Source organism: Ambystoma mexicanum, chromosome 2p (genome assembly GCF_040938575.1).
Source record: "Ambystoma mexicanum isolate Mex_15411 chromosome 2p, UKY_AmexF1_1, whole genome shotgun sequence".
Classification (NCBI taxonomy): domain Eukaryota; kingdom Metazoa; phylum Chordata; class Amphibia; order Caudata; family Ambystomatidae; genus Ambystoma; species Ambystoma mexicanum.
The window spans coordinates 1357585827-1357598531 of NC_090923.1; the positions used below are offsets into that span (position 1 = coordinate 1357585827).

Below are 12705 nucleotides of genomic sequence, written 5' to 3' on the forward strand. Positions count from 1 at the left end.
CGGACTGGAGTGCCTGGAAAGAAGTGGAGTGCATGGAACAGATTTGAGTACACGGAAGAGTCGCGAGTGCATGGAACAGACCGAAATGCATTAAACGGATTGGAGTGCATGGAACGGATTGGAACGCCTAGAATGGCGTGACTTACATGGATTAGTTTGAAAGAGCATTGAAACAAACGGCTTTGAGTGCTTGACACGGTCGTAACACATGGACGGTCTGAGTACATGCAATGGATGGAGTGGATGGAACAGATGGAGTACATGGAACGGATGGAGTACATGGAACGGATGGGTACATGGAACGGATGGAGTACATGGAACTATTGGAGTGGGCTTGGCCTCAAGCAGCTAAGGTAAACCACCATATCAACATCTCCACGCTTACTCTCTTCTTTACACCACCACTCAAATAGAACACAGAGATACTATGACAGCATTCGGTATAGCTGTTCTCATACCATCATTTACCTCATACTCCCCATCACCCTAACTAAACTGCTGGTTTCACACCCTCCAGCCTAAGCGTTTCTCCTCAGGCCTGACGCAGCCAAATCGGTCTGGATAACAACCTGCCAGAACGAACACATACTCCTGATCTCTCAGCCTCCACACCTACAGCTAAGAAGCAGCTATCACACGATTGCCACAGCAGCTGCACACATATCCAGTGCTCAAATGCACCTTTTGACTCTCTCAATTTCTCTCTACTGACCTGAACTTCGGTTCTCGAGGGTGTTCAACCTGCCAGCGCCTTGAGACCATACCAATGGTACATAAGGCGGTATATAAATGCAAAGTAACATAACATAACAGTGTGAAACTTAAGGTTTTGGTTATCTTTTTCCCATCTTGTTGGAGTTCCACATCAATAAAAGCTTGTGAAGACCCACTCCCAAGTTAGTCTTCTGTGCATCCTACATAGGTCTCCTGACAACTCATTCACAAGTTCGATTCGTCAAAGGGTGGTTTCTACTTTGTGCTTACTGTAAAACACAAGCATCAATCTGGATCTCTGCTGTTAATAAACAATAGACACCAATACCATTGTGTCAGGGTATGAACAGCAGGAACTAGTCCTTATTTATTTATTTTTATTTTTTATTTGTTGCAGCACACCGAAACCTTGGGTATCTAGGCACTAGTTACATTGTGAGACAAAAAATACAGAATACAGAGACTACAGGAAACAAGCACGAAACACAACGGGGCGGGAGGGGTATCATGGTGTTTTAAAGTGTTGGTGCGAGAGGCAAGGGGAAGGAGAATGAGACAGTTATCTGATTGTCTTAGTCTGTTAGCTCGGTGAGCTTTTAGGCGATAAGCCACTTTTTTAGATTTTTTCAGAAGGTCCAGTAGCAGGGTTCCTTTCTCAATATTATGGGGAGATTGTTCCAGAGTTTGGCGGCCATGACGGGAAAGCTCTGTCCTCCTGCGATCTTTCTGGTGCAGGTGGGCACACTCAGGAGAAGGTGGTTCGTGGATCTTAGAGGGCGAGGGGGGGGAGTATTTCTACAACCGGTGTGATAGTTAGACCCGGCAGTGTTTGTGGTGCACCTGTGTGTGATAGAGAGGGTATTGAATTTACCAATTGGGAGCCAGTGGGGCGTCCTTTCTAGCCTTTGTATCATGGTCGTGCTTGTACAAACCTAGAACTGCTCAGAGCGCATTGTTTTGGATGGTTTTCCGCTTGCACAGGTTACGTTCAGAGGTTCCTGCAAAGAGAGTGTTACAGTAATCCACTTTGGCTCCGGTTATGGTGCTTGCTATGATGAGGCAGTTGGCTTTGGTGAGAAATGGCTTGCTAGCGTTCAGTAGTTTTGCAGTGTAGGCAGCAGACGAGGCAGTGGCGTTAGCCTGAAGAGAGAGGTCAAGGGTGGTGTCTAGGTATTTGCCCAGTGTTTTGGCTGCAGAAGATGTTTGGATCCAGTTGCGTCAATGTCAAATGCTTTATAGGCTGGGTTCATGCTGGCGAGGGTGGAGTCCGAGCCTACAGTGAGGATCTCGGTTTTGTTGCTGTTGAGGCATAACTTGTGGGTTGGCATCCAGTAGTTTTGGACAATGTCATAAACTGAGTTGATGGTTGAAGTGTCAGGTAGGTGCCTGAAAGAGGGAGGAGGATTTGGGCGTCGTCTGCATAGTTTGTGTAGGATAGGCCGAGGACATCCAGATGATCAAAAAGGGGTTTTTATGTTATACAGAGTTGGGGAGATGCAGGATCCTTGTGGGACTCCACAGTTTACTGGTGTTAGTGGGGCAGCATGGTCGTCCATGAAGACATGGGAGAATCTGTCTGCTAGAAAGGTCGATGAGATTGAATGCTGCTGATAGATCCAGCATGAGGAGCAGGGCCAGTTTGCCTGAGTCTTTGATGCTGTCTAGCTGTTTTTTTAGGTTCAGTAAGGCTGTTTCAGTTCCGTGCCTTGGTCGGAAGCCTGATCAGGGGATGCCCAGGATGTGGTTGACCTCAACCTATTGTTGGATCTGGATATATGCTGCGCGGTCGAGGATTATAAGGATAAAAGGGTACAGTGGTGATGGGACGGTAGTTGGTGGGGATGGTAGGGTCAAGGGAGGGTAAAATATGTGGATGCACTCCAAAAGATTTAAATAAGAGATAAAGATAATTCTCAATATTTTTAAAGATTTTAAGGTGCAGGGGAGGAAAAAGTAGATCCGGCACAGGTCTACTGCTACAAATACGTAAAGAAAAATGAGGGTCCAAAACTATGGAGCCCTCCCGTCCCCTGCGCACTGTTATTAATCCGTTATCTAACGGTTTAACAATTATTCATATACAGCTATTGTTTTTCAATACATATGACATTCAAAAACCGTTTTGATAAAAAAAGCAGTTATTTATTCACTCAATAGTATCTTTGGCATTAGTTTCTTAGATGCAGAAAATAAACACAAAGGAACAATGGATTTTGTAGATAAATAAACAATTAAAATGGATGACGCGTTTCGAGAATTCATTCTCTTCTTCATGAGCCAAAGTTTGAACTGAAAAGCAACAAAAATGCTGTTTTAGAAACATACATGAGGATAGTTATAGTATTTTCTCAATACGATGTTAGTGGTTAACCAAGAAATTCACAGTCCATAATGTTCACCGTGATCTTTACATATATTCCAGAGTACATTTGTTAAAGGCAAGAACCAATCAAGTGCATGTTCTTGTTGACTAAATGAAAGATCTTGTGGTTCCTGTGGACCAGCACTCAGAGAAAAAAAAGGAGGATGCATATGGTAAACTTAAAGTTACTAATGCCCTTCCACCCACGGAATATCAAAGTGGCGGTGCTCCTGATAGCCTTAAATAGATAAAATGTCACTTCTATGGCTAATTGCTAATTGCTGGCAAGATATTGGGAATTGATCAGTGAAAAGACAAGAGTGTTGTCATGCGATTATTCACAATCTGATCAAATATTACTGTCGATCAAAACAAATTTGAATGAAACAAAAGTACCTTAATAATACTAAGTGATTGTTCCTTCTTAATGGTTTAAGTAAATATTTGAATCATTTCAGACGACGGCTGATAATCCTCTATACACTTGCTCTACGGGTTCCTGTTAAATCCAAAAATATACATTAATTCCTAAGAATGCACATATATCCAAAACGCTCGCAAAGGAGCTGTATATACATATGTGTAAAGACATAAAATAAAATCTCACCCAATAATGCCTCTAATCTTATCTTGTGTTGGTTGGAGCCACTTCAAAACTATGCGTTTACGATATAGGGTGCAACTTAGTGATCTGCACACTATCTTCAAGTACAGGGAGCCGTCGTGCGAACTACAGGAAAATGAGATATACCAAAGTGGACCGTTAGATTTGTGGATAAGCGTTTAACAGCAATGGTCGAGAAATGTAGCAAAACATTTTTTAAATGATTAACTCACCCTGCTGAGTGAAGCGATCATGTTGCTAGTGATCAGTGCCAAATGCACGTAGTGTCAGTCAAGGTTCCCTTTAATGATGGAGTCCGGTGTATAATGCCAAATACTCTACAAAGAAGAATACAGTGTGTCAGGACGGAGATTCACGGATGGGGCTGGTGCTCAAGAATAAATGAAAACTAAGTATTCTCATTGCACGAGCACTTTTACCTGTGAAGCTGCAAAAGCAGCGGGTGGGCTGTGACTCGATATGCGCTGCAAAAACGCGAGGCGATGTCAAGAGTTCCACGGCCAGTCAGAGAACACCGACAGGAGTCTGCGCCGAAGTAGCCTTGAGGTGTACAGTGGTCGCCTAGACAACCGGCTAAGCTAATGAAGGGTCTGTCTGAAAAGACCTCCATGCGGTTGCAGGAAAAAAAATAATAATCAAAGTCGAAAATGGACTTACAAGAAAGCCACAATGGTAGTATCAGTGATGGAAGAAATGGGGAACGCCATATTGGAATGGTGAATAACCTATCGAAAAACAAACAGAGTGTGGTATTAATAAGCCAATATATGTTATTCTAAAAATGATAAATTAGGTAATTTGAATTCCCTTCTCCATTAAGGGGAGGCTGAAAAAAATACAGTGATCCGGTAGGAAATGTTAGGTACACATAACCCCCAAAATCTTAATACAGTTGATCAAGAGTAAGTGAATTACCGGTCCATCTGGTGTTAAACTTACTCAATATTGTGATCCCTCGTAGTTATGTTCTGAGTGCGGGTCAAGGGAGGGTATCTTTTGTAGCAGGAGGATCTAGGCTTCTTTCAGGGCAGTTGACACAGTTTTTGTTGCGAAGGCGGCGTTGATAGATGTGATGATGGGTGTGAGCGTTTCGCCGCAATCTTTGCTGATAGGTGCCGGACAGGCATCTCCTTTGCATCAGTAGGGCTTGAGTCATTTGGTGATATTTGTCCCTTCAGTTTCGGATACTGGGCGGACGTCAAATTGGGAGAAGGGTCTGCTGGTTGGGTGGGTAAGGGACATGGCAGTGGCTCGTGGTGGTTTGTTGAGGATGGTCAGTTGCTTGGTGCAGATTTTTGTCTGGAGTGAGGCTATTTTCCCCGTGATGATGAGGTCTGGTGGAAGGGAGACTGGCGACTCAAGTTCACGTAAGATCGTGAAGAGTTTGCTGGCGTTGGATTGTGCGTTGTTTATTCCACCATTGTAGCTGCTGGCTTTGGCGGTGTGAATAGCTCTTTTGTAGTCTTTGGCTAGGGAGGTGGACCAGGCTTTGAATACTGTGAAGGGGTCTTTTCTCTATGCCGTTTCGGCAGCAATTTTCTTGGCGTGGGGGGCAAGGAGCCCAGGGGTGAAGTAGGCATTCGTTTTTAAAGCTTGATTGGCTTCACACTGTTTTAACGGGGCCGGAGTGTTGACAGCTAGAGCAATGGTGTTGTTGTACAGTGTGACCAGGGACTCTGGGTTCTTATTCGTGTTGGATGGGATTGTGAGGGTTGAGAGGAGGGGTGTGAGGCAGTCCTTGTTCATGTTCAGTGACAGGAGCTGGGCCTCTTGTTGTTGGGGAGGTCGAATGTGATGGTGTGGTGGTCATACCACGGGCTGGTTGTGGTGGTGAGGCTAGTCCGGTTGCAGTTGAGGACGGCAATCCAATCAAGGGTGCAGCCCTGCATATGGGTAGGTTCAGTGGTTTGCTGAGCAAAGCCAATGTGGCAGAGGGCTGCGGCTAGGCTTTTTGTGTGTGGGTCTGTGGGGTCTTTGAGGCCAAGATTGAGATCTCCCAGGATTAGGATTTTAGAGCTGGGCTTGATGGTGGGATTGATAACAATGAGGTCTTCCTCGAAGAATGAGATGGGGCCTGGTGAGCTATACATGAGGTGGAGATTGATGGTCTAGGTAGGTGAGAGAGTACGTTTGGAGGACAACATTTCGCAGTTTGTGATAGGGTTGGACTTGGTGGCCCTGATAGTGATGGTATTTTTGTAGATCAGAGCGACTCCACTGCCTCTATTGTGTGCTCTGTCATTGCGCATGATGGCGTATCCTGGGGGGATTGTGATGGACAGCCCAGGGCCTGCAGCTGGGTGAAGCCATGTTTCGGATATGGCAAGCAGGTCGAGATCGTTGGAGGTTAGAAGGTCGTGAATTTCAGGAGCGTGTGCAGGGACCGATCTGGCGTTGATCATAGCGCATTTAAGGGGCTTGTTGGGTTAGACCGCTGGAGAGGTGTGTGGGGGGTGAGGTCTGCGCTCACCCTCAGAGGGTGTCTGCTTTCCCTGTCCCCTACAGTTGGTGTTAAGCATAGGAAGCTCCTCACTAGTCCCAACTGGGGTGGCTCCCCCTTTGAGAGAGTTGACAAACTCCTTGTATTCGTTACACCTTCCAGAAACAGATAACCCAGAAGGCCTAAAGGGCCTGACCGTAAATCTCCACCCCTCACAAAATCAAACCCTTCATCCCTCCGCAGAACTTCCAGACCGTAGTGCAGGTGCTTCTGGTCTCACATATCATACAGTGTGTTTTTAGCCAGCGTTACAGTGAGTTGTGGCCCGTGCATCCATTGGGATTTGCCCTTAGTCAGGTGTTGGAGAAAGCCACGTTTTGAGAGATTTGCCAAACTGGAGAATTGTGGGGGCATTCCGTGCTGATACCGGGATCTTGTTACAGAGGGTGGGTGTGTGACAAGAGAAGGATTGCTTGTTGATCCTCTCTGGAGCTAGGTTTGCGCTTTAAAAAATAATATAAAAATAAATAAATATGCCTGTGTGCCTCCCTATAGTTTTTATGTCTTTATACACACCTGTATTTATGCTTCCAGGTAGTGGTCTTCTAGCTGTATACAGACATTTATAAAGTAGTATTCTCACCAGTGAAGGTAATCATTGCTTTTTTATGTGTGTTGGGATGCACGTCCAAGCCCTCTACCCCCAAACAATTCATGGTAAGGAAAATATATTAAACTAGCCATTCCTGGCGTACCATATGCTGTTCTGGCATATTTTAGAGGTCAATATCAATCAGTAATTCAAAGGGTTACTTCTGTCCCCCTTCTTAAATATGGGAATTACCACTTATTGCTTCCAGGAAGGGGGTCATAGGTACCTGTGACTTATTAATGGTCATTGAAAAGGTTAAATGTATAGGCAACTGTCTTCTTTTGAATTTGAAAGGCATATTTGTATCACATGGAATGAGAGGTAAGCGCAGTATAATAATCAAATCTAAGTTGCATCCATTACACAGGCCTCTATGATGTGTCTTTGTAGACACGTAATTGTCAACTCTGTTCAATTGCAGAGTTGCCATGATGGCATAGGATTGCGTAGTAGCATAATTACAGCACCCACTTTCAGTTTTAGCTCATGAGCAGGCATTTGTCCTACAGCGTTTCACTCTTTAGAGACTGAAATGTTGAGCCAGTAATTAGCTGTTCATTGGCACTGGAACTGCTGTGCCCTTTCTGAAGAGAAGTGGGGGTTAAAAGAAGTAACTTGAAAATGATTCCAAATGTTTGCGATAGTGGAAGGTGACGGTGACAGTATAGAACCGTGCTCATTCTGTTTGTTAAAATGATAGCTGTTGTTGAATTGGAAAGGCACACAGAGGTGCCATTTGGACAGTAAAGGGCAACCTAACACTGATAAATTGCATGAGCTAAGAACGGAAAAATACCTAAGTGTTTTATATATATAGATATTTAAAGACCCTTAGAAGGACGGATGTATGGGGGAGGGGATAGGCCATTTAATTATGCAGCAGTAATGTATTAATACAGGCGTAGTGGGGTGGGTAGCCTGAGAGGGGCCATGGGAGGGGTTAGGGAATACCTTAGCACATAGTGTGAATGAACACAGTGATAGGTTGCCCTGGTTTAAGGTAGAAAACAATAGGACTCCGCACTATGGAGAGTGATGCCTACGAAGGCCCATGCCCCAGTAACAGCAATTGCATATCTTGGCACCCAGTGCAAGCACAATCCATCCCTGTTCCCAGCCCAGGCAGTAGATGTGGAAGGCCTTCGATCCACACTGACAGACTAGCTATTGTCTCATGTTGCAGACCTATGCGATCAGAGAGGAATATGAACAACCCAGTGCGAGTAGGGCTGCGCCTGTCTCTGAAGGACGATCTCCTGGGAGCTGGGGCAGAGGTCCTGGACTGCCCAACCACCCCAAAACCAGATTTAGGGCACTAGTGCCCCCAATATAATGGTAACTCATTTTGAATTGCCAGATGCCCACAAACAGAGCCTCTAAATCCCTCACGAACGGACTGATTTGTGTGAGGCTGGAGAAGAATGGGTGGAGGTCCGGGGAGGAGGAGGCTGCCATGCAGGGGAGCTCAGAGTCGAAGGTTTTGAGATTTGTACTGCGAGGTACACGGGGCTAACAAATCTAGGTCAGTGCTGGAGAGGCATGGCCGGCGCCTGTGTGTGTGGGGTCCAAAGAAGCTTCTCTTCTTCCAGAGGGCTAATTTGACCCCAAGAGTATCCGCTGAGCTCATGAGTAATTACTAGGTGCACATCACATGTGGTGTCCAGGGAGGAAAGCAACATTCTTGAAAAGGCTGCCAATCATGTCTCTGGAACCTAAGGTGGCAAGACTGAGGACCACGTGGAAGGGGATTGGCATACAGGATGCCTCAACCAATCACCCGGCATCCAATATGGAGCGGTTGGCATGTACATAGGGGGTAACCAATGAGTGTGGGGAATGGATACCATATACTCTGTGTGTCATAGGCGACATGTAACTGCTTTATAACCTGTTGTATGCGTTGAATTAACAAGTGTGAACTGTGGCAGTAGGGTTTGAATGCCCCTATTGCCATGTACTTTTTCTTTTTTGTCTGAGAAACAAACCTTATTCTTGCAAGAAGTGCAGCTATCCTTCTCCTCAGAGGATTTTCTTTTATTGGTCTGATTGTCTTGGTGTTTGCCTACATGTGCCATGTAACATAAACATTTTCCTTGTTCCTGGAACAACCCACAAACCCGGTGGTTAGATACCAACGCTTTCAGGTTATGCGATTTAAGGGATCAGAACTAGCCATCTTCTTTTGACTTGTTTGCCACTCATCTTGAAATCAGCTCATTGTGGCAGTTCCGTCCACTGGCAGAAGGTGCCCACTGCACAAATGAGTGCTCATCTGGCACAATCGTCTCCCATCTTGGCCGTGCCGGCTGAGAAGCCTGCAAGTGAAATGAACCCTCTTTCCATCAAGCAGGACTGAGTTGCATTGCCGTGCCTTGTAGCCAATCTTACTCTGCTTGAAGTGCTCCAGGTCCTATGCAGAATTCTGAACGGTCCAGCTTTGGACAAGGTGACGTTCATCCGGGCTCCCTGCGGAGGTGTTTCGTATGAATTGAAACGCTCATTGAGAGGTTCACTTTAATGAATCTCTGTGGCAAAGCAATGAGTTAATAAAGAAACGATACTGTAGTGTTAAGCCTATTATTTGATTGGCCTGGGAGATCTATATTGTCTAAGTGATGCACATTTAGAATTTCTATTCACTTGCTTTAAAATTGCAGTTAAGATTGAAACTATTGGAACGTCACAAAACCTTGTCCATTGCATGCTTTGCCTTTGATTCCCAACAATCCAGGACACGGTGACCCAATAACGTGTGGTCTGTGTTCTGCGCTCCCTCTTTGCCAATCAACTGAAGAACGAAGGTACAAGCCTCTGGCCCTGGGAAGGACACATACACAAAAGCTTTACGCAGGTACCCAGCAAAACACATTTCGGCACAGTGGATCAAGAGATCAAGGCACTGCGACATGTACCCTGGCTGAATGTTGTCCTTAGAAGGAAGCGCTGTGCCAGCTGAGGCTGCCTGCGGGAAAAGGCTGCTCTTTGAATGCATTTTCTACAGACGCAAAGGCTTTGAAGTGTTTATCTTTATAAAGAAGCACCTATTCAATGCCACGCAGAGCGAGGGATGTTGGCCGTTACTAAAGCATGTCTAAATGGATTTAGGCGTTTTAGTGTCACCCCTTGCCTAAGACGAGTGGGCAACATAAAAACATAGGAGGTCACTTTCCTTCTGGCATAATGTAAAATGGATACGTAAAAATGAAACACGCTTTTTACATCGGGACGGATGAAAAAGGAAGGAAGGGCGAAAGTGTTAAAATCGTGGAGAAAGGGCCAAGAAAGAAGGGTGCGGGAATTCCGTCTGCACCACCCCCGATATGGGTGTTCTCCTTCATCGCCCGCAGAGGGGCACAGACCCTGAGTTCGAATCTCCATTTTCCCATGCAGCCACTCCAGTGGTTGCGAGACGGACACAGGTGATGCCTCCATCAGCTGCGATGCCTAAATAGTGGGATCTCACGGGAAGTGGAAGGGTAACTCCTTCAATGGTTAGAGCTGCAGAGAGGTTGCAAACGGGGTGCAGAAAGGGAATAACTCCCCCGACTGCTAGCTTAGCAGATAGATTAAGGGTGGAAGAATGAGAGCGACGGAGGTCAGCGGCTAGAAGAGTGGATGAAGAATTGAGAACGGGGGTGAGGATGAGGTTAGGCCTCTTCATGCTAGGATATAGGATAGGCTGCAAGAGCAGTAAAGACACAAGAGTGGAAAAATATTAAAGAAGCGCTCAGGCTAGTGGAGGAAGAGGTAATGCTGCTACAGCAGCAAAGAGATGAAGAGCGGGACGAATGGAAAAGACAGGCAAGGGATGTAGAAGAAGGAAGGTGGAGGCATGGGCTGGTTCTTGTTAGGTTGGATAAATCGGTTATAAAAACAGTTGAGGCGGATATGGAGAACAGGGATGCTGGCACAGGTACAGGGTTGGAGCTGAGAGGACGGGAGGTGGCACCCTATGATAGTGCTGATTACGCTTCCGTGCCTGTAGAAGGGTCAGGGGATGTGGTACCAGAACAGGACATGAAGAGTAATGGGAATCGGATGTCCAGCCTACATGGCGCTCCAGTAGCAGCGATGGAGAGCACACCATGGAGACATAGGACACGCCAGGGTTCTCAAATGGCTGTAGCAAGGGAGAGATGGGGAAAGCCCCAGTGAAAGCGGGTGAAGCCAGTTTCTCTAGCATGGGGTCTGGCATGGATTCACATGCTCATGAATATTCCCCGTCGTCAGGCTTGGAATCCTTGGTAAAAGAAAAAATGGTTTCACTTTCACTTAAAAACTGTGTTTCTCCTCTAAACCAATCACTGTCCTCTGGGTCATACTGTCCCTATACAATGACAGACCTCTCCCTAAGGCCCTCCTCTGGTAGTCATCTTCAGATTTTTACTGCACGCTTTGGTTTTGGGAGTTGTTGAGTTTGCTCCCTGAGCTATTTGTACATTTTCTGATGGAAAAAGTTTGATTTTTGTTTCAAAGAAACCTGTGTGCTCTTTGCATCATCTGCTGACAGCGTGGATCTGTTGTCGGTGAAGTTCTACGCCCCTCAAGGGCAAAGATGGTGGAAGATTCTAGAAGGCCCTTGGGCCTACTTCGCGGCCCCTGACCATGACAGAGCAGAAGAAGGATGGAAGGTCCCTTTTCAGGCCCTGCACCAAATGCGGGCTACGGAATGTATTTGTGGAGGACAAGCACTTGCAATGCCTCTGCTGCCTGCACTCAGACCACAAGGAGGTGGAGTGCGAGATTTGCCTCAGTTTCTCCAAGAAGACAATGAAGGACACACATATTAGACTAGCAGAGTGGCTTAACGCCAAGGCCTCTGACCCGTGCTCCAAGCAGGGTCATGCCTCACCCAGTACGGGCCGGTCCAAGGAGCGTACTTCTAAGTCCTTTGAGGGCGATTCATCCGTGGGGGCCCAGGATAAGGCCAAGAGGTGCGAGTCCGAGACTACCGGGTTCACCGCGGAAGCGGGTCCCAAGGTGGGTAGGGCGCGATTGTCTCCATTGCCAGCCGGCAATTGAGCTCCTCTACGCTGGCTAAACTATGTGAGAAAATCTGAGAAGCCGCAGACGGAGGAGAAGAAGGCCAAACAGTCCAATCAGGCTCAACCGGCACAGCCTAAGCCCTTGTTGGCGACTGCGTCGATGACTGCTACTGCCATGACAGCTAAGGGCACTGATCCTGTGAGGGTAGCCCCCACGGCTCAGAAGGTGTCCCTACCCCCAAAGCGTGACACTGCTGCAGTGACTTTGGCAAAGTCTGCAGGCACGCCAGATGGGGCGAGACTGGCTCAGGACCTAGTCCAAGGCCCTCATGGGGGAAAAGGGGCGTGAGGAGGCCCCAAAACAGCCCTCCCAGGCCATTGCCCAAACTATGGAGTTCTCATGCACAGACGATGAAGACAAGGAGTACTTACACACAGTCCACAAGGATGTTGACGAGGAGGAAAACGACGGCGACAATGGTGCAGGGCCTAGTTTTCCTGTTCTGCCTTCTCAGCCGAGGAACATTTCCGTAGATATTCTGTTCATTCTACACACCTTGGTGTCAGAAATCCAGATGAGTATGTCTACGGCTCCGGTACCTGTGGTCGATCAGTCTCTAGCGAAGAAGAGAAAGCGTCATCAGACGCCCCCATTTCAACCTCCACCACCACGTTGTGTCCCTTCTCCCCCAGCAAACCCAGACATTAGTACGGGGACGATACGGCCACAATGACGGATGAGTGAATCTCCACATTGGGATGCTCCACATAGGGTGTCCCCATTGGATGAGGTGGTATCGTTCCACTCCATGATCTCCACAGCCTCTGAGCTATTCCAGGTAGTGCCCGAGGAAACCAAGAAAGAGGGCTTCTTGTACCAGAGGCAAAGAGGCGGCTGCTCCCCCCGCTCGCCTCTTTTTGCAGCCG

At 46.8% G+C, this 12705-nt stretch overlaps 1 protein-coding gene and 1 long non-coding RNA gene across 3 annotated transcripts in view; one reads left to right on the forward strand and one right to left on the reverse strand.

Moving 5' to 3' along the window:
- The window catches only part of LOC138567485 (uncharacterized), a 41389-nt gene extending 37092 nt beyond the window's left edge, over positions 1–4297 (reverse strand). The window contains exons 1-5 of one of the 2 annotated variants that reach the window (XR_011302223.1): positions 4121–4258; positions 3914–4018; positions 3684–3806; positions 3473–3575; positions 2835–3003 (exon numbers count right to left, since the gene is read on the reverse strand). This is a non-coding gene — a long non-coding RNA (uncharacterized lncRNA). Of the gene's footprint in view, positions 1–2834; positions 3004–3472; positions 3576–3683; positions 3807–3913; positions 4019–4120 lie in introns of those variants that run through there. The other variant, XR_011302224.1, reaches the window with a different exon arrangement.
- The window catches only part of PEMT (phosphatidylethanolamine N-methyltransferase), a 1987238-nt gene that overhangs the window by 510804 nt on the left and 1463729 nt on the right, over positions 1–12705 (forward strand). The gene's annotated exons all lie outside the window — the stretch shown is intronic.